The following is a 23,786-nucleotide window of genomic DNA, read 5'->3' as shown; positions in this document are numbered from 1 at the left end:
GAAAAGTTTGCAGAAAAGTCCAAGCGTGTGTATGCTATGGGTGTGATCGGACAAATCAATTAGGACAAAAATCCAAGGGAAATTTTGTTGGATGTCCGACCATGTGTACGAACCTTAATAGTAACAATTTTTTGTTTGTTTATTTATTGTGTGTTTTTTTATTGTAAAATTTGTGTTATTATTATTACCCTGTAGAACTCGTTTAACCACTTCCCGCCCGGCCTATGGCCGATTTACGTCCGGGAAGTGGTTGTGAAATCCTGACAGGACGTCCATGGACGTCCTGCAGGATTTCATGCCGCGCGCGCCCGTGGGGGCGCGCATCGCGGCGATCGGTGATGCGGGGTGTCAGTCTGACACCCTGCATCTCCGATCGCGGTAAAGAGCGTCCGGCGGAGACTCTTTACCACGTGATCAGCCGTGTCCAACCACGGCTGATCACGATGTAAACAGGAAGAGCCGTTGATGGCTCTTCCTCACTCGCGTCTGACAGACGCGAGTAGAGGAGAGCCGATCGGCGGCTCTCCTGACAGGGGGGGTTCGCGCTGATTGTTTATCAGCGCAGCCCCCCCTCGGATCGCCACACTGGACCACCAGGGATGCCCACCCTGGAGCACCAGGGTGGGCAAAAAAAAAAAAAAAGCCCGCAAAAAAAAAAAAAAAAAGTCTAAAAAATAAATTAAAAAAAATAAAAAAGATGCCAGTCAGTGCCCACAAATGGGCACTGACTGGCAACCTGGCAAAAATCAGTGCTGCCACCCCAGTGTCCATCAGCGCCACCCCAGTGTCCATCAGCGCCACCCCAGTGTCCATCAATGCCACCCCACAGTGCCCATCCATGCCCAGTGCCCACCTATCAGTGCCCATCTGTGCCACCCATAAGTATCCATCAGTGCCGCCCATGAGTGCCCATCTGTGCCGCCTATGAGTGCCCAGTGCCGCCCATGAGTGCCCATCAGTGCCGCCTATGTGTGCCCATCAGTGCCGCCTATGTGTGCCCATCAGTGCCGCCTATGTGTGCCCATCAGTGCCGCCTATGTGTGCCCATCAGTGCCGCCTATGAGTGCCCATCAGTGTCGCATACCAGCGCCGCCAATCAGTGCCACCTCATCTGTGCCCGTCAGTACTACCTCATTGATGTCCATCAGTGCCATCTCATCGGTGCCCATTAGTGCCGCCATATCAGTGCCCGTAATTGAAAGAGAAAACTTATTTACAAAAAAATTAACAGAAAAAAATAAAAACATATATTTTTTTCCAAATTTTCAGCCTTTTTTTAGTTGTTGCGCAAAAAAAAAAAAATCGCAGAGGTGATCAAATACCACCAAAAGAAAGCTCTATTTGTGGGGAAAAAAGGACGCCAATTTTGTTTGGGTACAGTGTAGCATGGCCGCGCAATTGTCATTCAAAGTGCGACAGTGCTGAAAGCTGAAAATTGGCTTGGGCGGGAAGCTGCGTAAGTACCTGGTATGGAAGTGGTTAAAGTTCCTGAAGAAGCGTTTTTCCTCAACGCGCAACATGTCGGGCTGAGCTTCACATGACACATCACCTTCTGCAAACCATAAGGGCGTTTTTACACTTATTAGTAGATAGTGGCTGCTAGTCCTCAACTTTTATTCATTACTGTACCCTCAGGTTATAGGTGTTGTGTTATGCCATTTCTTAGGCATTCTTAGGAACGGCCTCAATTGTGATTTATATGTTTTCTAATGATTTTTATGTCCTTTTTCAATAAATATTCAATTTTTAATATAATACGCCTCCAAAGTCCATCATCTGTATTACATTTTTTTTCAAATCTGAGTTATTGGGACGTGGCACTGTATATTCCTTAAAGTGGAGGTTCCCCCCTAAAAAAAATTCTAACAATACATTCAGAAGACTGATTACACTGCGGGTAGGCTGTTTTTTTTTTTTTTTTCGTACATACCTCGTTATCGCCGTTTCATCCCTCGGCTTCCGGGTATGATTCTTGCTGGACCTAGTTGATTGACGTTCCTCCGACCGGCGCATACTGCGCGTCACGACTTTCCGACAGAAGCCGAACGTCATTGCGCAGGCACCGTATAGAGTCGGCTCTATACGGCGCCTGCGCAGCGACGTTCGGCTTCTTTCGGAAAGTCGTGACGTCAAGTATGCGTCCGTCAGAGGAACGTCAATCAACTAGGAACGCCCAGCCCCACAAGAATCATACCCAGAAGCCGAGGGATGAAACGGCGATATCGAGTTATGTACGAAAAAAAAAAAAAAAAACAGCCTACCCGCAGTGTAATCAGTCTTCTGAATGTATTGCTAGAATTTTTTTTTAGGGGGAACCTCCACTTTAAATTCATATCCACAGTTCCACTCTGTGATGATCTAATATGTTATTTCATATTTACATTGTTCACTATCAATATTTGAGCACTTTATTTATCAAGTTTTTACGTACTTATTCATTTCTCACGTATTTATTTATTTATTCATTCATATATTTTGATTAGCGCTACACTTTTTTTGTTTCCACGTCGTTGCAATTTGTCTACTTGGTGCGTCAGCAGCTTACCCTTAAGGCAGCGCGGAATTATTATGTATATCTTATCAGACCAAAGGACATGGTTCCAGTAATCCATGTCCTTAGTCTGCTTGTCTTTGGCAAACTGTTTGCAGGCTTTCTTGTGCATCATCTTTAGAAGAGGCTTCCTTCTGGGATGACAACCATGCAGACCAAATTAATGCAGTGTGCAGCGTATGGTCTGAGCACTGACAGGCTGACCCCCCACCCCTTCAACCTCTTCAGCAATGCTAGTAGCCCTCATATGTCTATTTCCCAAAGACAACCTCTGGATATGACGCTGAGCACGTGCACTCAACTTCTTTGGTCAACCATGGTGAGGCCTGTTCTGAGTGGAACCTGTCCTGTTAAACCGCTGTATGGTCCTGGCTACTTGGCCACTTGGCAACCAATTGGTTCCATTTCATGTGGGGCTTGCAAAAATCTATGACATTTCATGCACAGATGTCAATGCAAATCACATGTGAAATCACCAATAATAGTGCAGGAACCTTTTTTAAATTAGTGCAAGTCAGAGTCGCATCGATTTGAACGGTTCCATAGGCACAAATAGAGTGCGACTTGACATGTGATTTTGAATTGATTAATCGCATGACAGGTCGCACTGGTGTGAAAGGGAGCTAAAGAACACACACATTTGTTATTTATCACCTGGCAGTAGGCAGTCGCTATTTTAGAAATGTACAAAATAAAAATTAAGGGATACTCTGTACTGGCCAGTAAGTTAAAAACATACAATGGGGCTGATTTACCAAGCCTTTACTCCATGACTCATGGAGTAAAAGCAGGAGTAGCAGCCGTTTTGCCATTTACTAAAGAAATACGCTGCTAGTCCAGTGTATTTCCCTAGTTACTAATGTGCTCCGTGCGCCCAGGAGAGGGTGCATTGTGCACCAGTACAGACCTGGCGCACGGCACATTAAACTGTAAATTGCGGGGGTTTGGGCGGGAGTTTATTAGGGGGGGAGGTGGGGGGATGCAGGGGAAGTGAAGTGACATGTGTTTTGAAGTGTTTGGCGGGCCGAATTGAAAGGGAAAGTGTTTTTTGAAAACAGATCCCCGTACGCTTGCACAGTGCGCCTGAACCTCGGGAGGTTCATTTGCATACTGGGCATGCGCAGAGAGAAAAGTCAGGGATTCCCGTGCGCCTTGTCAGTACGCCGTGAAAATCTTGGTAAATACCAAGCGGCGTACCCGTGAATGCGCTGCGTGACGCGGCGCACGGGAATCTCCGAGCTGTTTTCAGCCCTGAAGGGGAACTCCGCGCCAAATTTCAAACTTGAAATCGGCGCGGGTCCCCCTCCAGGGCTACATTAGGCTCTTAGGCTTGGTCCGGAACGTGAGGGGTTAAACCCGCGCCGATTCGGCGCGGGGGTCCCCCCCAGATCCAAACCAAGCCCTCATCCCAAGCATGCAGTCTGGCCCGGACAGGAATGGGGGCGGGGACGAGCGAGCGCCCCCCCCCCTCCTGAGCCGTACCAGACCGCATGCCCTCAACATGGGGGAGTGTGTGCTGTGGGGGAGGGGGGCACTGCCCCCCCACCCCACAGCACTCTTGCCCCCATGTCGATAGGGACAAGAGCCTCTTCCCGACAACCCTTGCCATTGGTTGTCGGGGTATGCGGGCGGGGCTAATCGGAATCTGCGAGCTCCCTTTAATAAGGGGGCCCCCAGATGCCGGACCCCCACCCTATGTGAATGAGTATGGGGTACATCGTACCTCTACCCATTCACATGGGGGAAATGTAAAGTAAAATAAAACACCACACACAATAAAATATTTTATTAATCAGCTCCGGAGCCCCCCCTTTCTTCTTTAGCTCTCTTAGAAGGGGGGGTTTCTTCTCTCCCGATCTTCTGCCGGGACCCTGGGCTTCGGTGATTTCTGCCGGGGGAGGGCGCCATCCCTCGGTCCTCTCCGGAGCCTTCCGCCGGATGCCCCCACCCCATTTAAGCTCTTTTTCATTAGGGAGGGGCATCCGGACTTCGGGGTCTTCTGCCGGGGGATGGCGCCTATCCCCCGGTCTTTCCGGTGCCTTCCGCCAGGGTTCCGGTCTTCCTGGTCTTCTGCCGGGGGTGCGCCAACTCCCAGGTCTTTTCTCTGCTCCCTCTTCTGCCTGGCTCCCCCGCGGAGCCAGGGCTTTCTTCCGTCTTCTTTCTTCTCTCTTCCTTCTTCTGCCTGTCTCCTCCGGGAGCACAGGGCTTGTCTGCGCTGTCCTCTCCCTTCTCTTCCATTGGATGTTGACACGACGAGGTTCCGCGCTGACATGCCGTGTCAGCGGCGGGCATGGACTTATATAGGGCAATGCCACCATGTGACCTCAACCCATGTGACATCACATTCCCTGGGCATGATGGGAATGTGATGTCACATGGGTTGAGGTCACATGGTGGCATTGCCCTATATAAGTCCATGCCCACTGCTCAGACGGCATTCCAGCGCCGGACCTCGTCGTGTCAACATCGAATGGAAGAGAAGGGAGAAGACAGCGGAGACAAGCCCTGTGCTCCGCGGAGGAGACAGGCAGAAGCGGAAGGCATCGCAGAAGCCCGGAGAGTGGCGCCCTCCGGCGGAAGACACCGTACAAGCCCGGGACCCTCCCCCAAAGGCAGGAGCCTCCCTGGTGAAGGGGGTCCCGGTGAATTACGTCGCTGAAGACGGGGGTGGGGTGCCAGTGCACCCCCCCCCGCAGAAACCGTCGTGGAAGCCCGGGACCCTCCCCCAAAGGCAGGAGCCTCCCTGGTGAAGGGGGTCCCGGTGAATTACGTCGCTGAAGACGGGGGTGGGGTGCCAGTGCACCCCCCCCGCAGAAACCGTCGTGGAAGCCCGGGACCCTCCCCCAAAGGCAGGAGCCTCCCTGGTGAAGGGGGTCCCGGTGAATTACGTCGCTGAAGACGGGGGTGGGGTGCCAGTGCACCCCCCCCCCGCAGAAACCGTCGTGGAAGCCCGGGACCCTCCCCCAAAGGCAGGAGCCTCCCTGGTGAAGGGGGTCCCGGTGAATTACGTCGCTGAAGACGGGGGTGGGGTGCCAGTACACCCCCCCCCGCAGAAACCGTCGTGGAAGCCCGGGACCCTCCCCCAAAGGCAGGAGCCTCCCTGGTGAAGGGGGTCCCGGTGAATTACGTCGCTGAAGACGGGGGTGGGGTGCCAGTGCACCCCCCCGCAGAAACCGTCGTAGTAGCCCGGGACCCTCCCCCAAAGGCAGGAGCCTCACTGGTGAAGGGGGTTCCGGCAGAAGATGGCGAAGCCCGGGGCCTAATGGGGTGGTGGTGGGGGGCCCCGGCAGAAGACCCCCGGCTGACTAATAAATTAATTTATTCATGTGTGGTGTATTATTTTTTTCCATTTTTTTCCCCAGGTGAATGGGTAGGGGTACAATGTACCCCCATACTCATTCACATAGGGTGGGGGGCCGGAATCTGGGGACCCCTTTATTAAAGGGGTCTCTCAGATTCTGATAAGCCCTCCGCCCGCATACCCCGACAACCAACGGCCAGGGTTGTCGGGAAGAGGCTCTTGTCCCTATCGACATGGGGACAAGAGTGCTTTGGGTTGGGGGAGCAGTGCCCCCCTCCCCCACAGCACACACTCCCCCATGTTGAGGGCATGTGGTCTGGTATGGCTCAGGAGGGAGGGGGGCGCTCGCTCGTCCCCACCCCCATTCCTGTCTGACCAGACTGCGTGCCTGGGATAATGGCTTGGTTTGGATCTTGGGGGGGACCCCACGCTATTTTTTTTGCGCGGGTTTAACCCCTTATGTTCCAGACCAAGCCTAAGAGCCTGGTATGCACCTGGAGGGAACCCACCTTATTTTTTTTCCGGGGGTCTGGAGTTCCCCTTCATGAACAGCGATCTGTCATTTACACATGTCAGTCCCCCCCCCCCTACAGTTAGAACACACCCAGGGAACATATTTAACCCCTCCCTCGCACCTAGTGTTAACCCCTTCCCTGCCAGTGGCATTTTTTGAGTAAGCAATGCATTTTTTACAGCACTGATCGCTAGAAAAATGCCAATGGTTCCAAAAAACTGTTCGATGTGTCCGCCATAATGTCGCAGTACCGATAAAAATCGCTGATCGCCCCAATAACTAGTTAAAACAACAACAAAAAAAAATTTGTAGACGCTATAACTTTTGCAAAAACCAAACACTAAACGCTATTTGCGATTTTTTGGAACCAAAAAGATGTAGAATACGTATCGGCCTAAACTGAGGGGTTTTTTTGTTTTTTGAATATATATTTTTGGGGAATTTATTATAGCAAAAAGTAAAAATAATTTTTACATATGTGGGCGGGACTTACGCAAGTCCCGCCCACATATATAAACATCGTTCAAACCACACATGTGAGGTATTGACGCGTGCGTTAGAGCGAGAGCAATACTTTTACCACTAGACCTTCTTTGTAACTATAAACTGGTAACCTGGAAAAAAAAGAAAAAGGTCACCTATGGGGATATTCACGGAATTCATTTTGGCCCCATTGCAGGAGTGTTTCCAATAGTAAAGCGTGACATGTAAGGTATCTATTTACTCAGTGTAACATCATCTTTCACATTATCCCCAAAAATTGGGCTCACTTTTGTGTTTTGTTAATTTTTAACCACTTGAGCCCGGACCATATTTCTGGTCAATGACCGGGCAAGTTTTTGTGATTCGGCGCGGCGTCGCTTTAACTGACAATTGCGCAGTCGTGCGACGTGGCTCCCAAACAAAATTGGCAACCTTTTTTTTCACACAAATAGATTATTAAATGTGCGTGTTTACTTCTGTCTTTAACACCTCCCCTTCAGGCTGGAAAGCATCAGATCAGGGGAAACCAAAAAAAAAAAGCTCTCATTCCATTGCAGCTTGGTTCCTACATGTGTGATGAACTGAGCATGCTCAAACACTTAGAAAAAAAATATCCTTTCTTTTTAAAAGGTGAAAAACACTCATTGGATGCTCATAGAGCGTGGTTTGGGTTAATTGCAGGTGTGCCCAATTACAAGCTCACCCAAACTAGAGACTGCAATTTGTTCATGTGATTTCAATTGCTTCATTACTAGCACTGTTATAAAAAGCTTGGATCGATCAGTCCTCAGCTGCCCTCAGAAGGGGCAGGCTGGCAGAAATGCTGTTGCTAAACACAAATGTGGTTTGTTGCATGGGTTTTGTTTTATTTTGCCAATGGTTTTGGTTTATTTTTAAATGATGTTCACTTTGATGTATTTGTCTATGTGGCCTTATTTTCTGAAAAATGTGTAAAGCTATGGTTAATTAGAATTTTGAAATGTATTTTTGTTTGTTTGTCTTTTTTTGCTTTCCTTGTTTTGTTGACCAATAAAAATTACTTTAAAATTGTTAAGTTTGTCTTTTGTTACTTTTTCATGCTACATATGTTGACAGCTGCAGCTGAACTAGGTTAGGGCCTAACAAATTATGTGTGATTTTTGTCTAAGCTTCTTTCCTGGTGTGTAATCATGAAATGTTTGCCATGTTTATTCTCCCTGACTTTAAAGACAAAAACTGGTAAGTATTTTTTTTATTCTGCAGTGGTCCTCAGCCCTCAAGTACCCCCGACAGGACATGTTTTGGGGATTTCTCTTATCAAGAATTGCTGTCCAGACTATTTTAAAGCACATGTGCAAGATGAAGGAAAACCTGCAAACATGGCCTGTGGGGGGGGGGGGGGGTTTGCTATTGGTGGACAGGCTTGACGTGCTGATTTACAGCACTGTGCTTAAATCTAGCGCAAGGCAATCCTATTCAAATTGTGGGTGTTTGAGGGAAGCCAAGTGAGTGTTAGAACCCCTGCTTTGTGTTTTTTTATTTTTGTGTTGAGCTTTGTGTCCCTTTTCTTAAAATTGGCTTCACTTCCTGTCACACAGCTGAACAGGAAGTGAGGTTAAAACCCTACCAGTGTCATTTCTTGGGGACACCGGTCAATCTAACTAGTGTCCCCATTAAGCAAATTGCACTCCAGCACTGCTGTGTACACCCCAAATCATGGGTCTTCAAACTACGGCCCTCCAGTTGTTCAGGAACTACAATTCCCATCATGCCTAGTCATGTCTGTGAATGTCAGTGCATTACAAGGCCTCATGGGATGTGTAGTTCTACAACAGCTGGAGGGCCGTAGTTTGAGGATCCCTGCCCCAAATGATTATTTAGTTTGGGGTTTAGTAAAGGCAAAGCCACTCTGCAGTACAAGCATAGTTGCTGAAAATCAGAGAGGAAGCACTGATGGTTTTAACATCCAATCCTGTAGAAGCAAAGTTGTTTTGTTTTCTTCCTTGCTTTGCACTTGTAGGAGTGGATTTGCCTTTAGTAAATGGACCCCAAAGTCCAAGATCCCTAATAATTTGGGGTGTACACAGCAAAATGCTAGAGTGCAATTTACATAATGGGAAACTATTTAGATTGATCTCTGTGTCCCCAAGAAAATATATTAGTAAGGTTTTACCCTCACTTCCTGTTTGGCTATGTGACAGGAAGTGAATGAATTAGAAAGGGTGAAGACACCTCACAAATGTTGTCACTATCAGGGGTGCAGACATCCCCAAAAAAATGAGCAGATAATACTTATTTGCAAATTAATAATTTTTTAGTTAACATTGGGTGGGGTGCTCTAACACACACATTCCTACATATTAGCAACGCTCTATCCTGGCCTATTGGCATGGTTATATTTTCTTAGGGCTCTCAATAAAACTCTATGAAATTTGTGCTTAAACTAGAACCAGGGGCGGACTGACAACTCATGGGGCCCCTGGGCAATAGAAGATTATGGGGCCCCTGGGCTTACAGATGACCACCACGCCAGGAGGTAGTGCAGAGGCGGGCAGCTAAAATCTTGGGATATTCACATTAAAAGCATGTCATTTTCGGACATATCAGGGACAGATCTAAAAAAAACACAGATTTTTACATACTGTCCCTGGTTTTACTGAGCCTGGCAACCCGGATGGGGCCCCCTAGTGGCATGGGGCCCTCGGGCAGTGCCCGAGTGACTCAATGGTCAGTCCGCCCCTGACAAGAACTATAATCAACAAGTTTTATTTTCTTTCATTTTGGATAGAGTGAGGGAGGGTTATAGGCCCTGTCAGTTTATTTTGTATTATCTGTGTCCAATTGGGGAGATTTGCCTTCACTTCCTGCCCCATAGCCAAACAGGAAGTGAGAGAAAAACTATGCAAATTAACCACTTCCCGCCCAGCCTATGGCCGATTTACGTCCGGGAAGTGGTTACAAAATCCTGACAGGACGTCCTGCAGGATTTCATGCCGCACGCGCCTGTGGGGGCACGCAGCGCGGCGATCGGTGATGCGGGGTGTCAGTCTGACACCCTGCATCTCTGATCTCGGTAAAGAGTCTCTCACGGAGACGGAGACTCTTTACCACGTGATCAGCCGTGTCCAATCACGGCTGATCACGATGTAAACAGGAAGAGCCATCGATGGCTCTTCCTCACTCGCGTCTTACAGACGCGAGTATAGGAGAGCCGATCGGCGGCTCTCCTGACAGGGGGCGTTCGCGCTGATTGTTTATCAGCGCAGCCCCCCCTCGGATCACCACACTGGACTACCAGGGATGCCCACCCTGGACCACCAGGGTGTGCAAAAACAAAAAAAATATAGAACAAAAAGCATTAAAAAATAAGAAAAAAGATGCCAATCAGTGCCCACAAATGGGCACTGACTGGGAAAATCAGTGCCACCCCACAGTGCCCATCCATGCACAGTGCCCACCTGTGCCACCCATAAGTATCCATCAGTGCCACCCATAAGTGCCGCCCATAAGTATCCATCAGTGCCACCCATAAGTGCCGCCCATCTGTGCCGCCCATGAGTGCCCATCAGTGCCGCCTATGAGTGCCCATCAGTGCCGCATAGCAGCGCCGCCAATCAATGCCACCTCATCTGTGCCGTCAGTACTACCTCATCGATGTCCATCAGTGCCATCTCATCGGGGCCCATCAGTGCCGCCATATCAGTGCCCGTAATTGAAAGAGAAAAACTTATTTACAAAAAAATTAACCTAAAAAAAGAAAAAGGTTTTTTTGTTTCAAAATTTGCAGTCTTTTTTTAGTTGTTGCGCAAAAAAAAAAACGCAGAGGTGATCAAATAACAACAAAAGAAAGCTCTATTTGTGGGGAAAAAAGGACGCCAATTTTGTTTGGGTACAGTGTTGTATGACCGCGCAATTGCCATTCAAAGTGCGACAGTGTTGAAAGCTGAAAATTGGCTTGGGCGGGAAGGTGCGTAAGTGCCTGGTATGGAAGTGGTTAAGGGAATCCAGTGCCCCCCCAGAACTAGTGTGTGGGTCCCCTGAAAATTACTGGGCGGGGTTATACAAAAACAGGGTGTGACCTTGACAGGAAGGGGTGGGTCATTTTTCTATTAGGAGGTGCAGATATGTAGTCAGGCCTTGGGCAGAACCAAACCTTAATATACTACTGCATATTAGGGCTTATTTAGACCGGAACCGATTTACAGCGTGTTTTTATATTGTGGGAGGAAACCCACGCAGGCACAGGGAGAACATGCAAACTCCATGCAGATGCTGTCACGGGCGGGATTCGAACCAACGACTCTTTTGCTGCTAGGTCAAAGTGCTATACACTACACCACTGTGGTGAACGAACATGATTGCAGCTGAAAGCATGAGATCTTTTTTTTTTTTTTGCAATACCATGCTTTCCAGCCTTATTGACCCCGCCTCTCTCCATAAAGAGGACCTGTCACACACTAGTCCTATTACAAGGGATGTTTACATTCCTTGTAATAGGAAGAAAACTGATCATTTTTTTTTTATTTTTTTATTTCAGTGTAAAACATTATAAAACTAAATAAAAATAAATAAGAAAACCCCAAAAAAATTTTTTAAAGCGCCCCGTCGCGACGAGCTCGCGCACAGAAGCAAACGCATACGCGAGTAGCGCCCGCATATGAAAACAGTATTCAAACCACACAAGTGAGGTATCGCCGCGATCGTTAGAGTGAGAGCAATAATTCTAGCCCTAGACCTACTCTGCAACTCAAAAAATGCAACCTGTAGAATTTTTTAAACGTCGCCTATCGAGTTTTTTAAAGGGTAAAAGTTTGACGCCATGCCACGAGCGGGCGCAATTTTTAAGCGTGACATGTTGGGTATCATTTTACTCGGCGTAACATTATCTTTCACAATATAGAAAAAAATTGGGCAAAATGTATTGTTGTCTTATTTTTTAATTCAAAAAAGTGATTTTTATCCAAAAAAAGTGCGCTTGTAAGACCGCTGCGCAAATACGGTGTGACAAAAAGTATTGCAATGACTGCCATTTTATTCCCTAGGATGTCTGCTAAAAAAAAATATATAATGTTTGGGGGTTCTGATTAATTTTCTAGCCAAAAAATTGTGATTTTCACATGAAGGAGAGAAGTGCCAGAATTAACCCGGTGGGCAAGTGGTTAAAGTACTCATGGCTATAAAGAATAGAGTCATTGCTCATTAAAAAAAAAAAAAAAAAAAGGGGGTCCCTCCAAATTTAATTACCAGGCCCTTCAGGTCTGGAATGGATATTAAGGGGAACCCCGCCGTAAAAACCCCAAAAAAAAAAGACGTGCGGTTCCCGGCAAATATCCATTCCAGACCCTTCAGGTCTGGTGTGGATTTTAAGGGGAACTCCACCCCAAATTGAAAAAAAAAATGGCGTGGAGTCCCCCTAAAAATCCACACCAGACCCTTATCCGAGCACGTTGACCTGGCCGGCCGCAGAAAAGAGGGGGGGACAGAGTGCGGCCCCCCCCCCTCTCCTGAACCGCACCAGGCCACATGCCCTCAACATGGGGAGGATGTCCCCATGTTGATGGGGACAAGGGTCTCATCCCCACAACCCTTGCCCGGTGGTTGTGGGGGTATGCGGGCGGGAGGTTTATCAGAATCTGGAAGACCCCTTTAACAAAGGGGACCCCCAGATCCTGACCCCCCCCCTGTGTGAAATGGTAATGGGGTACATTGTACCTCTACCATTTCACCCCAAAAAAAATGTCAAAGTGATAAAAATGACAGTAGCCGGTTTTTGACAAATCTTTTAATAAAATCTTCTTTTCTTCTTTCCTTCGGGGTTCTTCCGCTGCTTCTTTCTTCTCGTCCACATCTTGCCCGACGTCTTCTTCTATCTTCTCCGTCCGTCCTTCCGCCTTCTGGTCCCGCATCTTGCCCGTTGTCTTCTCCGTCCGCCTCCTCGTCCGCATCTTGGGTCTTCTGCGGTCTTCTTCTCGGTCCGCCGCCTTCTCGTCCCCTGCGTTTGAATTGTAATTGGCCGCCGTTTTCCCGCTCCTGGGACCCGCCCCCCTCTGACGCCACAAGTAAACTCCTTAGAAGGGCATGTGCGTCAGAGGGGGGCGGGGTCGCAGAGCGTCACACAGCGGGGGAATTCAATTTCAATCGCGCCGCCCGGAGAAGAAGTTCCCGCCGTGTCACACTCATGTGACCCCGCCCCCCTCTGACGCACATGACCTTCTAAGGAGTTTACTTGTGGCGTCAGAGGGGGGCGGGGTCACATGAGTGTGACACGGCGTGAACTTCTTCTCCGGGCGGCGCGATTGAAATTGAATTCCCCCGCTGTGTGACGCTCTGCGACCCCGCCCCCCTCTGACGCACATGACCTTCTAAGGAGTTTACTTGTGGCGTCAGAGGGGGGCGGGTCCCAGGAGCGGGAAAACGGCGGCCAATTACAATTCAAACGCAGGGGACGAGAAGGCGGCGGACCGAGAAGAAGACCGCAGAAGACCCAAGATGCGGACGAGGAGGCGGACGGAGAAGACAACGGGCAAGATGCGGGACCAGAAGGCGGAAGGACGGACGGAGAAGATAGAAGAAGACGTCGGGCAAGATGTGGACGAGAAGAAAGAAGCAGCGGAAGAACCCCGAAGGAAAGAAGAAAAGAAGATTTTATTAAAAGATTTGTCAAAAACCGGCTACTGTCATTTTTATCACTTTGACATTTTTTTTGGGGTGAAATGGTAGAGGTACAATGTACCCCATTACCATTTCACACAGGGGGGGGGTCAGGATCTGGGGGTCCCCTTTGTTAAAGGGGTCTTCCAGATTCTGATAAACCTCCCGCCCGCATACCCCCACAACCACCGGGCAAGGGTTGTGGGGATGAGACCCTTGTCCCCATCAACATGGGGACATCCTCCCCATGTTGAGGGCATGTGGCCTGGTGCGGTTCAGGAGAGGGGGGGGGGCCGCACTCTGTCCCCCCCTCTTTTCTGCGGCCGGCCAGGTCAACGTGCTCGGATAAGGGTCTGGTGTGGATTTTTAGGGGGACTCCACGCCATTTTTTTTTTCAATTTGGGGTGGAGTTCCCCTTAAAATCCACACCAGACCTGAAGGGTCTGGAATGGATATTTGCCGGGAACCGCACGTCTTTTTTTTTTTTGGTTTTTACGGCGGGGTTCCCCTTAATATCCATTCCAGACCTGAAGGGCCTGGTAATTTAATTTGGGGGAACCCCTACACATTTTTTTGTTTGTTTTATGAATGAATCCCTTTAGAATTGTCAGAGCCGACAATTCATTATAGCCGCGTGTGAAATTTTAAATGACTTTTTTCCTTCAGAATGTCACTTTGTGCAGGGGGAGTTCTAAGTGCGGGAAAAATGCGCTATTTCACATGCTGACATTACACCCCCCCTAGGTACGAAATTTAAAGGAATATTTCACTTTTATTGTTTCACTTTAAGAATTATTAATTTCACTGCTCCCGAAAAAACGGCCGTTTTAAAAAATAAAAAAAGCATTGATACATGTTCCCTGGGGCAGGACTGAGGTCCCCAAACACTTTTTAGGACTAAACTTGCAGATTAGCCTTTAAAATGAACACTTTTGATTTCTCCCATAGACTTCTATAGGGAGTTCGGCGCGGCTTTACATATTAGTTTCAATGCGCCGGCTGCTACGCTGGTTCATGCGCCTGATTAAGCCTCCACCCGGAGTACTAATTAATGCATGAACCAGCGCAGCGCACATAGCTTAGTAAATCAGGCCCAATGTATCAGTGTGGAAATGTTCTGCCCTGAGCTCAGGAATGAAAATACATTGTAACATTTTACTATCTTTGCTGACAGGTTTCCATGTTATTATAAAATTCCAGTGAGCGCCCGCTGTTTACAGGAAGTGAGTTAGCTATTTTGACAGAACCCTGAAACCAAGGGCTACCGCGCACATTCCGGAGCGCACGAACCTGGAAGAAAGACCAGGGGAACATGTCAGCCCTCTCAGCGTTGACAGTACAGTGCTGGAGGACTTCGTTCCAAGGTGAGTATTTCATAATGTGAGCACATTATGCAATTGACTTATGCTGGCCATACACAGGTCGAATTTCGAAAAAGAACTTTCTTTTCTAAAATCCTATCTAAGAATTTTCGTTCATATTTCGCACCATTAGTGGGCTGCAGCAACAGCCGATTTTCGGGCGGCCATCGAATTTTAATAATCCAACATGTTTGATATTTTTTTTAAAAAACTAATGATTTTCTAATCAATGGTGATAGAATCGTGCGAGAAATGTAATCAAAAAAGAAATGCGCATGTGCAAGAAACGAAAATTCCCAGAAAGAAACAAAGGTTCCCGGAAAGAAAAGAAGATTCCCAGACATGAAAATTATTTTCTGTAGGAACATGAGGTGAAATTCAAGGTTTGGTCGGTTGAATTTCGAAATGAATGGTGGCACCATCGGATTAGGAAAAGGAACACATTTTCGGATTTTCAAAAGAAAGTTCTTTCGAAACTCGACCCGTATAAGGCCAGCATTACAGGTGTTTTGTTTTTTAAACAGCCGTGGTTTATAACCGCTTTAACACAAAAATGCATGCAGTATTTATCGCTTAGCCTGGGTTCACACTGCGTGCGGAACATCGCATGTGATTCGCACAGGAAACGCAATTGCATTTCTGTGCACATCAGTGGGGGCTGGTGCTCAATATTTGAGGGGGGCGGAAAACACCACCCCAGTGCTTGCTCACTTACATGCACTAACCCCACCCTGGAGCTCACTCGCATCTCCCCCCCAATGCTTGATCAAAAAGGCGGCGATTCATGGCCTTACCTTATGCTGGTGCCGTTGCTTCTCCTCCTGGCTGAACAGAGACCTGATTGGCCGGGAGTCGTAAGATGTGCTTCCTGATTGGCCAGGAGGAGAAGCAAAGGCCCCAGCTCTTTCCTCCGTAACCTCCTCCCCGCACCTCTACTACAGCATAAGGTAAGGCCATGGATCGCCAGGAGGAGAAGCTGGAAGACATTAGTGAATATTCATTTGCTAATGTCACACAAGTGGGTGGGCTTTTTGAAGCCAAATAGAGCCTCACATGCTTAAAAAATAAATCCACATTGAAATCCATGGGTCCAAAGCCCTGCATGTAGATTAAGGGCCGTGGGCATGAATTAGGGTGGCGGTGCCCCTGATGGGCAGGCCGCCACTGGTGCACATCACATGCGATGTCTGTGTTGTGTGATTTAAGTTAACATTTGCACCCGCAGCGGTATACATGAACGGAGTGCGATTGTGATGCGATGTGGGAAAAGCAAAGGGTTGGCTATGAATCCCGTACTGCATCAGAGTGAATTGACCCCAGGAATAGAAAATTAACATTTCAGGTGGGTTCACGCTAGTGCGAATTGGATGCAAGTTTTTCCTTATCCAATTCGCATGACAGGAGACTGTGACAGGCTCATGTCTCCATGGTGGCTGCGGAGCGGATTGCACAGAGGTGTGGGTCCGTATCGGAGCTGAATTTGGGCCTGATTCATCCCTGAAACGGAGAACAGGAACGCACCAGACCCCTGCTGCCAGCTGCATTAGGTGTAATGGAGACAGCAGTTCTGACGACAACTAAGGATGAGCTCCGGCGTGTTCGCATAGAACACGTGCAGAGCCCGCCAGGAAGTGTGCACGGCGCTGTGCTAATCACAGCCAGGGAGACATTGTCCCGATGCTCGGCTGCAGGGATCAAGAAATGTCTCCCTGGCTGTTATTAGCGTGGCGCCGTGCACACTTCCTGGCGGGCTCTGCACTCGTTCTATGCTCACATTTAAGTTGGTGTAGATGGCATATATCCACGAGTAGCGAACTCGTTGTTTGGACGCTAGAGGTCCCGTTCCTCACTCCAGAGCTCATCATTAATGACAACCAGGGATTTCCTCCCACTACCTGGTTTGGCTATGGCACAGGAAGTGAAGGGAAATCTCCAAAGCAAAACTGTCAGGGGTTATAACCCTCCCCCTGACTGAAAATAAAAGCACAGTATGGAGGAAAGCCGTGAAAATCCAATAAGCAGCTATTCTATGACAGAGCATACAGTCCTTTAGTGAGTGCAGACTTTCTATGCGCTGCATTCAGACTTGGATTACAAAACCTAGGGAGTGACGTCAGGCCAGGGTCTTCCCCTGCCCCGGGACCCGGCTGCGCATACAATGTCCTGGCAGTAGGTGGCGACAAAGAGGCGGTCACCGGGGCTAAGCCCGGAAGTATTCTCCGGTCACTAGAGAAGATCATGGCGCCGCCCGTCCGGATCACGGCCGCAGCGTCGGATCGGAGAAGTTGTGTCATGTGGTAACAGCGCTGCGGAGTCTTCCCGGGGAGCGCCATCGCTTTCAGGACAACTAGCACTAGCGATCTCCGCCCACAAGGTAAGAAGTTCGGGAAGGGTGAGGAAGGAGCGGTGCTCGGGTGTGTATGCATGTGTGGGGGGGGGGGCACACGTCACCCGTCTGGACCCAGTGTTCTATTATGGAGGTAGAAGGTGCAACAAGTGGCACCTGTAGAGTGACATGTCATAGGGAGACAATGGAGGACACTGCACGGCTCCTCAGGTTACCTGACGTACCTCTATGACGTGTACACCCCACCGAGGGCACTTTACTAAGACCATTCACCCAGCAAGACAAGTTCCCCCACCGCTTACTGAATGCCAGGACCTTTCAATCAGTAAAGAATTGCCAATCGCATGCAGAAAAATAAAATCGTACATTTGCTTGCTCATGATTGGATGATGGAAGCCTCACCTCGCTCTGGGCAGAATTCCCTTGCAATGTGTAGTTTCCCATACACTATTTGCCTTTGGTAAATGAAGCCCTTAGAATTTTTATACAGAGCGTGCAAAGTCAGGTGTAATGGCGGGCAACCACACTTCCAGAACGCATCCATTTATTTTCCAATCCATCTCTCCTGATAGGAGTACCTAAATTATAGTCAGTCCATTTAATAGAATGGCGCACACGGGGAAATTGATAACGTGATATTAACCACTTCAGTACCGCACTATAGCTAATAGACAGCTACAGCGTGTGAGGAAAGGGCTGCTGATAACCAGCAAGTCTGTTTACATGTGATTTGACACAGCTGATCATATGGTAAAGGGCTGCTGTGATTGGCCCTTTACCCCCGAAGGACAAAGCAGTCACAGAGCACACCCAATGCGCAACAAAGGGGCTGTGTTCTGGGAGGACATCTATGGACGCCCTCCAAGAACGTGCTGCGTTTTCTATCAAATTACCGCTACCCATCAGATTGTGTAATGGAAGTTACGTTGCGACCAAAAAATACTTACTGCACATGCGCTCCATGAAGCCATGCACTCCATGATCTGACAGGTAGCGGTAATCTGATAGAACACCCAGATTTGTCTTATTTTGGAGTAATTTTAGCAATAAAGTGAGCGTATATATAAATATAGTATATTGACATCTGTGATGCTGTTTTGATGTTTAATTTTGAAAGCCTAAAGGTTTAGCGATGAGCAGTGCGGGGTGTAACAACATTGCCTCCGCCACCTTCCTACTGTTGGCGTCCAGCTTCTTTCAAAATGTAACAAAACAGCATCACCGATGTCCATATACTATATTTATATACCCTCACTTTATTGCTAAAATGACTCGGAAATTCGAGACCTAGCTGGGTGTAGTAAGATGTCCACATGGGTGTTCTATCTGATTAGTGCTACCCGTCAGATTATGAACTGTTTGGAACGCGTAGTAAGTATTTTTTGGTCGGAACATCTCTTCCGTTACACAATCTGATGGGTAGCGGTAATCTGATAGAACACGCAGCATTAAGTTCTTGGAGGGCATCCATAGATGTCTTCCCAGAACACAGCCCCCTGTGGTGAGAATTGGGTGTCCTCCGTGACTTCTGTGTCCTTCGGGGGTAAAGGGCCGATCATAGTGGGCCTTTAACATGTGATCAGCTGTGTCCAATCACAGCTGATCACATGTAAACAGACTTGCCAGTTATCATCAGTCCTTTACTCGCACACAGTGTCTGTGTGAGGAAAGCATTGCTGCCAGCACACTGTTTACACTGATAATCGGGGCACTGATCATCAGTGCCCATCAGCGCACATCAGTGAAGAAGGAAAAAATGCTTATTTGCTACATTTTTATAACAGGAACTAAGAAAAAACATTGTTTTTGTTTTTCAAAGATATCTGTTTTGTTTTTTTAAAACCAATATAACAAACATGTTATATTTACCTGCTCTGTGCAATGGTTTTGCCAGAGCAGTCACGCTCACGATCCTCTTTTTTTTTTTTGGGGGTCCTTAGCTGGCGCTCCAGGCCCTCTTCTTCTGCGAGTGCCCCCCAGGGAAAAGAACCCGTGTGAGCTTCTATTGACACAGACTGGGCAAATCGGCCCGCTCCCTCATCACAGCATTTGATTGACATCAGCGGGAGCCAATGGCTGCCGCTGCTATCAGCCTGCCCAATGAGTAGGGAGACAGTGGCTGCTGCTTACGTGCACATCGCTGGATCCTGTAGCACAGAAGGTATTTTTTTTTTTTTTACCTTCATGCATTAAGGTAAAAAAATCTTGAGGCGTTAGAACCACTCTAAATACTACCAAACAAAAGCTCTATTTGTATGATAATTAAAAAAAAATCATATGACTGCACAATTTTCATTTAAAGTGCAACAGCTCTGAATGTAAAAAAAAAGGCCATACTTCCCTTTTGCTGACAATAATCGCATGAAAAATCTGACAGGCTGGTTGTACCCAAGTTAATTAATCCATCAACTTGGGTAGCAATCAGCCTGCCCATACATGGTTCGAATCTCAGCCTGTCTCTGCTGAACATGCCAAGGGTTAAACCAGGGGTGCCCAACCTTTTTAAGGAGTGAGGGCCACTTAAGCGACTTGGTAACCGGTCGTGGGCCACAGAGAGCGGAGCTGGAGTATGACAGGTCCGTGTCCCCTATGCAGAGCGGACATGGACACAACCCACTCTACTCTATGGAGACTCCGTTCCAATCTGCCCAGATGGAAGGGTGCAGATCCCCTTCTGTTTTTTTATTTAACGTATTGAATTGAAGGTAGGTGGTTCTAAACGGTCCGTTTACATTTGATGCTCCATAGAGGTGAATGGAGGGTTTGGTGGGGTCGGACTGATCGTGTGAAAGGGGCCTAAGGCTGCTTCACACTGATGCGCAGCAGTTTACTCGCACCTCGGGTGCAGGGCAGAGCACCTGTGGGTGAGCTGCACTTTGCCATAGACTTCTATTATATCCTTCAGGTGAGGTGCACTTTCTGAAGGTACACCAAATCCACAGGTAATAATAAAAGTCTATGGCTCAGTGCAGGTAACTCGCACGTGCACTGAGCTGCACCTGTGGATCAGTTTGAAAGCAGCCCAGTATCCACTGTAGAATAGATATGCCTATATGTACACTGTGATTTTAGTAGTAAACTTGCCTTTAATGACCGTATTCCATTCAGGTATCGCTGGCTGTTGCTGTCCCAGGCAAAAGTGCATTAGGTATCACTCCACATATGACAGAAGGCAGTGCTATACAGGAAGCAGCAGCTTGCTTTCTCTTCCATCGACTTCATTCACAACACTGATGCTCTGAGATGGAGGGTCTATCCCAGGCCACTGGTTGGGCACCCCTGGTTTAAACCATCTATAACCGAGTTTATACTATCTTCCAAAGCAGGAGTTTTATGAGCATTTTGCCTGTCAAAATTGTGTGTATTGCAGCGCCCAGTGTTGTTCACATGGTTGCGTTATCGTCAAAATTGACCCAATATGTGTAGTTTGGCAGACTTTGCTGCTTCCCAAACAATTCTATTCATATCAATGTAATAGTGATGCAAATGTCCATATGGTATTTAGAAAGCATTACTAGCCATCATAATACGAAAATTCGTGCAATGAAAAAGATTTGCATCACAGAAGCACTAGTAATGCATATTAACACATCAGGTGCGTTAATGGGTGCTCAATTTCTTTGCACATCTTAATGAGCCCTGAGAATGTTCATATTTTTTTTATCTCTAGGACGTACGGTGCTTTGAAAAAGTATTCATACCCCTTGAAATTTTCCACATTTTCTCATGTTGCAACCAAAAAGCAAATGTATTTTTATGTGATAGACCAACACAAACTGGCACATAATTGTGAAGTGGAAGATAAATGGTTTTCATTTTTTTACAAATATGTGAAAAGTGTGGAGTGGACAGAATCACATTTCACTGAAATTACAGCTGCAAGTCTTTTTGGATATGTCTCTGCCAGGTTTGCATATCTAGAGAGTGAAATGTTTGCCCATTCTTTGCAAAATAGGTAAAGCTTTGTCAGATTGGATGGAGAGCATCTGTGAACAGCAATTTTCAAGTCTTTCCACAGATTCTCAATTGGATTTAGGTCTGGACTTTGACTGGGCCATTCTAACACAAGAATCTGCTTTGATCTAAACTAGGGTTGTCCCGATACCGATACTAGTATCGGTATCGATTCTGAGTATTTGCGGGAGTACTCGTACTCCCGCAAATCCCCCCGATACCAAAATAGAATACTCACCCCCCCCGCCGCCGCCGCCGCATCCCGCCGCTACAACGCATCCCGCCGCATTCCCCGCTTGGTTAATACGGGCGGTGAACATTACAGCATTCATTTGAATAGCTGTAGTCTTTCCCGCCCGCCGTGTATAGACACTCCCCCTTGCTCGGGTGAACTGTCCAATCCCGAGCAAGGGGGAGTGTCTATACGCAGCGCGGCGCCAATCATTACAGCTGTTCAAAGCTGTAATGTTCCCCGCCCATATTAAGCAGTCGGCGGCAGCGGGGATGCGGCGCGATGAAGGTAAGGGGGACAGGACATGGCTGCATATGGGGAGACCTTGCTGGATGTGGTGGACATTGATATGGGGAGACATTACTGCATACGGGGGACATTGCTGGATACGGGGGGACATTGCTGGATACGGGGGGACATTGCTGGATACGGGGGGACATTGCTGGATACGGGGGGACATTGCTGGATACGGGGGGACATTGCTGGATACGGGGGGACATTGCTGGATACGGGGGGACATGGCTGCATTTGTGGGGGGACATGGCTGCATTTGGGGACACATTTAAAAAAAAGTATCGGTATTCGGTATCGGCGACTACTTGAAAAAAAGTATCGGTACTCGTACTCAGTCCTAAAAAAGTGGTATCGGGACAACCCTAATCTAAACCATTCCATTGTAGCTCTGGCTGTATGTTTGGGTCGTTGTCCTGCTGGCAGTGAACCTCTGCCCCAGTCTCAAGTCTTTTGCGAACTCTATCAGGTTTTCTTCTAAGATTGCCCTGATTTGGCTCCATTTTACCGATTTGACTTCTTTACAACCACTGTTGTGGATTAATTAAAGCTTCTCCTTAGAAGCAAATAATTCCATGTGCTAATAAGCACAATCATAGCTTTCTTGTATAATGCCAGGAGAACGCGCTGGTTTATCTCCTAGTAACACAGACAGATGCTGGTATCGCATTGAGCTTAGCAAAATTATCCCTAGGATGATCAGCTGCTTTTTATTTATACTGTAAACATGAATCACAAAGGAAGGTGGTGGCTTCAGAATCAGCCAATTGGACACTTTGTATCCTTTCAAAATAACTAATCACACACATGTATATATTCACAAAGTGTCTCACAATTTGAACACTACTTGCATGGTTCTGAACACGATTGGGTGCACAATCCCACTGTTACCAATGACGCAAGCCATACTCTATCATGGCTCAGTGGGCCATGATTTTTCTATGGTTATGCTATTGTTCCCATGTATGCAGATCTGTTTGCTAGGAGCGTTAATGCAGTCGCCGTGAGGTGGCTAGTCTCTCTTGGTTAGGCATAAATGAATATCCCTAAAAGAGCAAACGGATCCTTTTGGCTAAGATCAAGTGTAGTATCTGTTCTTATCAGTTGCCAATAGGTGGTGCTAAGCTGACTATCCCCAGTACCTGGGCAGAGGCAACGGGATGGCAGTTGGCGGACGCTAAGCCTATTGGTGTGGGGGTGAAGGCCTTCTGATCGGGACAGAGAGGCATGAGGTCGAAGCTAAAGGGCCGGATCCCTGTTTTTTGGCCTGGATTTGGTGGTGTCTGCTCCAGTCAGTTGTTCGGGAGAGAACCCTTGCTCCTCCTTTTACCGGGAGGGGCGGGTAGTATTGCCCGAATGTAATTAGGTGGGAGAGTTGGAGGTTGTGGGTAGTAGCCTGCTTAGGTGGGCTCTCCCCGACCTCTTCTCCTACCTTCCTGGCTGGGAAGGGCGCTGCCGGTCCGGACCGGGGGTCAGGGACCGTTGAAAAGCCTGTGGAGATAGTGCCCCTGGAGTGGTAGTCCAGGGGTGCCATACATTGCACGAGTGTTTGAAAGGGGCACTCATCGTGTGGCACCTTAGGTCACTGATCTCCACACACACTTTTTAGCACCTGCCTTTAGGGCCGGGCCTTTTGGCTAGGACCAGAGGAATTTTTATTTCTTGGCCGGAGGGCCGGCCAACGTATTGCACGTTGGTCACTTTCTACTCACCTCTCCCACCTTCCTTCTCCCCCCACTTTCTTTTTTATTTTTCCCCGTGTTTGTCACGTTTTTGTCTTATTTTTGTTTGGTGCACAGCACTTTATGTGTGGCGAGTAGGGTGCTGGTCCTCGGGCCTGCTCTGAAAGTCTTGGGAGTCGGTGGACATGGCCTTCTGGCTTAGTTCGCCGGCTCTTATGGGGTCTCCCTTCGGGGGAGCCTCACCGAGGAGGGTTCTGTTCCGGCAGTCCCTCCGAGGATGTTGGGTCCTTGTTGCTTTGGCTGCTTGGGCCAAGGTGGGTCCATATGGCTTCGGCTGTATGGGCCACAGATTACTCTTTTCCCTGCCAGGAGCCTAACGCCCCGGGGGATCAGAGCTGGGTCCTTTTCGGAGGACCATTTGACGATGCACCCGTCACAGT

The 23,786-nt window shown here is 48.0% G+C and overlaps 1 protein-coding gene across 2 annotated transcripts in view; it reads left to right on the top strand.

The window, feature by feature from the left end:
* The first annotated feature begins 16,961 nt into the window (after positions 1-16,961).
* DENND4C (DENN domain containing 4C) overlaps positions 16,962-23,786 on the top strand; it is a 210,200-nt gene continuing 203,375 nt past the window's right edge. Inside the window, exon 1 of one of the 2 annotated variants that reach the window (XM_040359890.1) lies at positions 16,962-17,214. The gene's annotated coding sequence lies outside the window, so the exon portion shown is untranslated. The remainder of the gene's footprint in view (positions 17,215-23,786) is intronic. The other variant, XM_040359872.1, reaches the window with a different exon arrangement.

This window comes from Rana temporaria, chromosome 1 (genome assembly GCF_905171775.1).
Source record: "Rana temporaria chromosome 1, aRanTem1.1, whole genome shotgun sequence".
Lineage (NCBI taxonomy): Eukaryota > Metazoa > Chordata > Amphibia > Anura > Ranidae > Rana > Rana temporaria.
The sequence above is the reverse complement of the archived record's forward strand: the minus strand, read 5'-3'. Positions and strand labels throughout refer to the sequence as shown.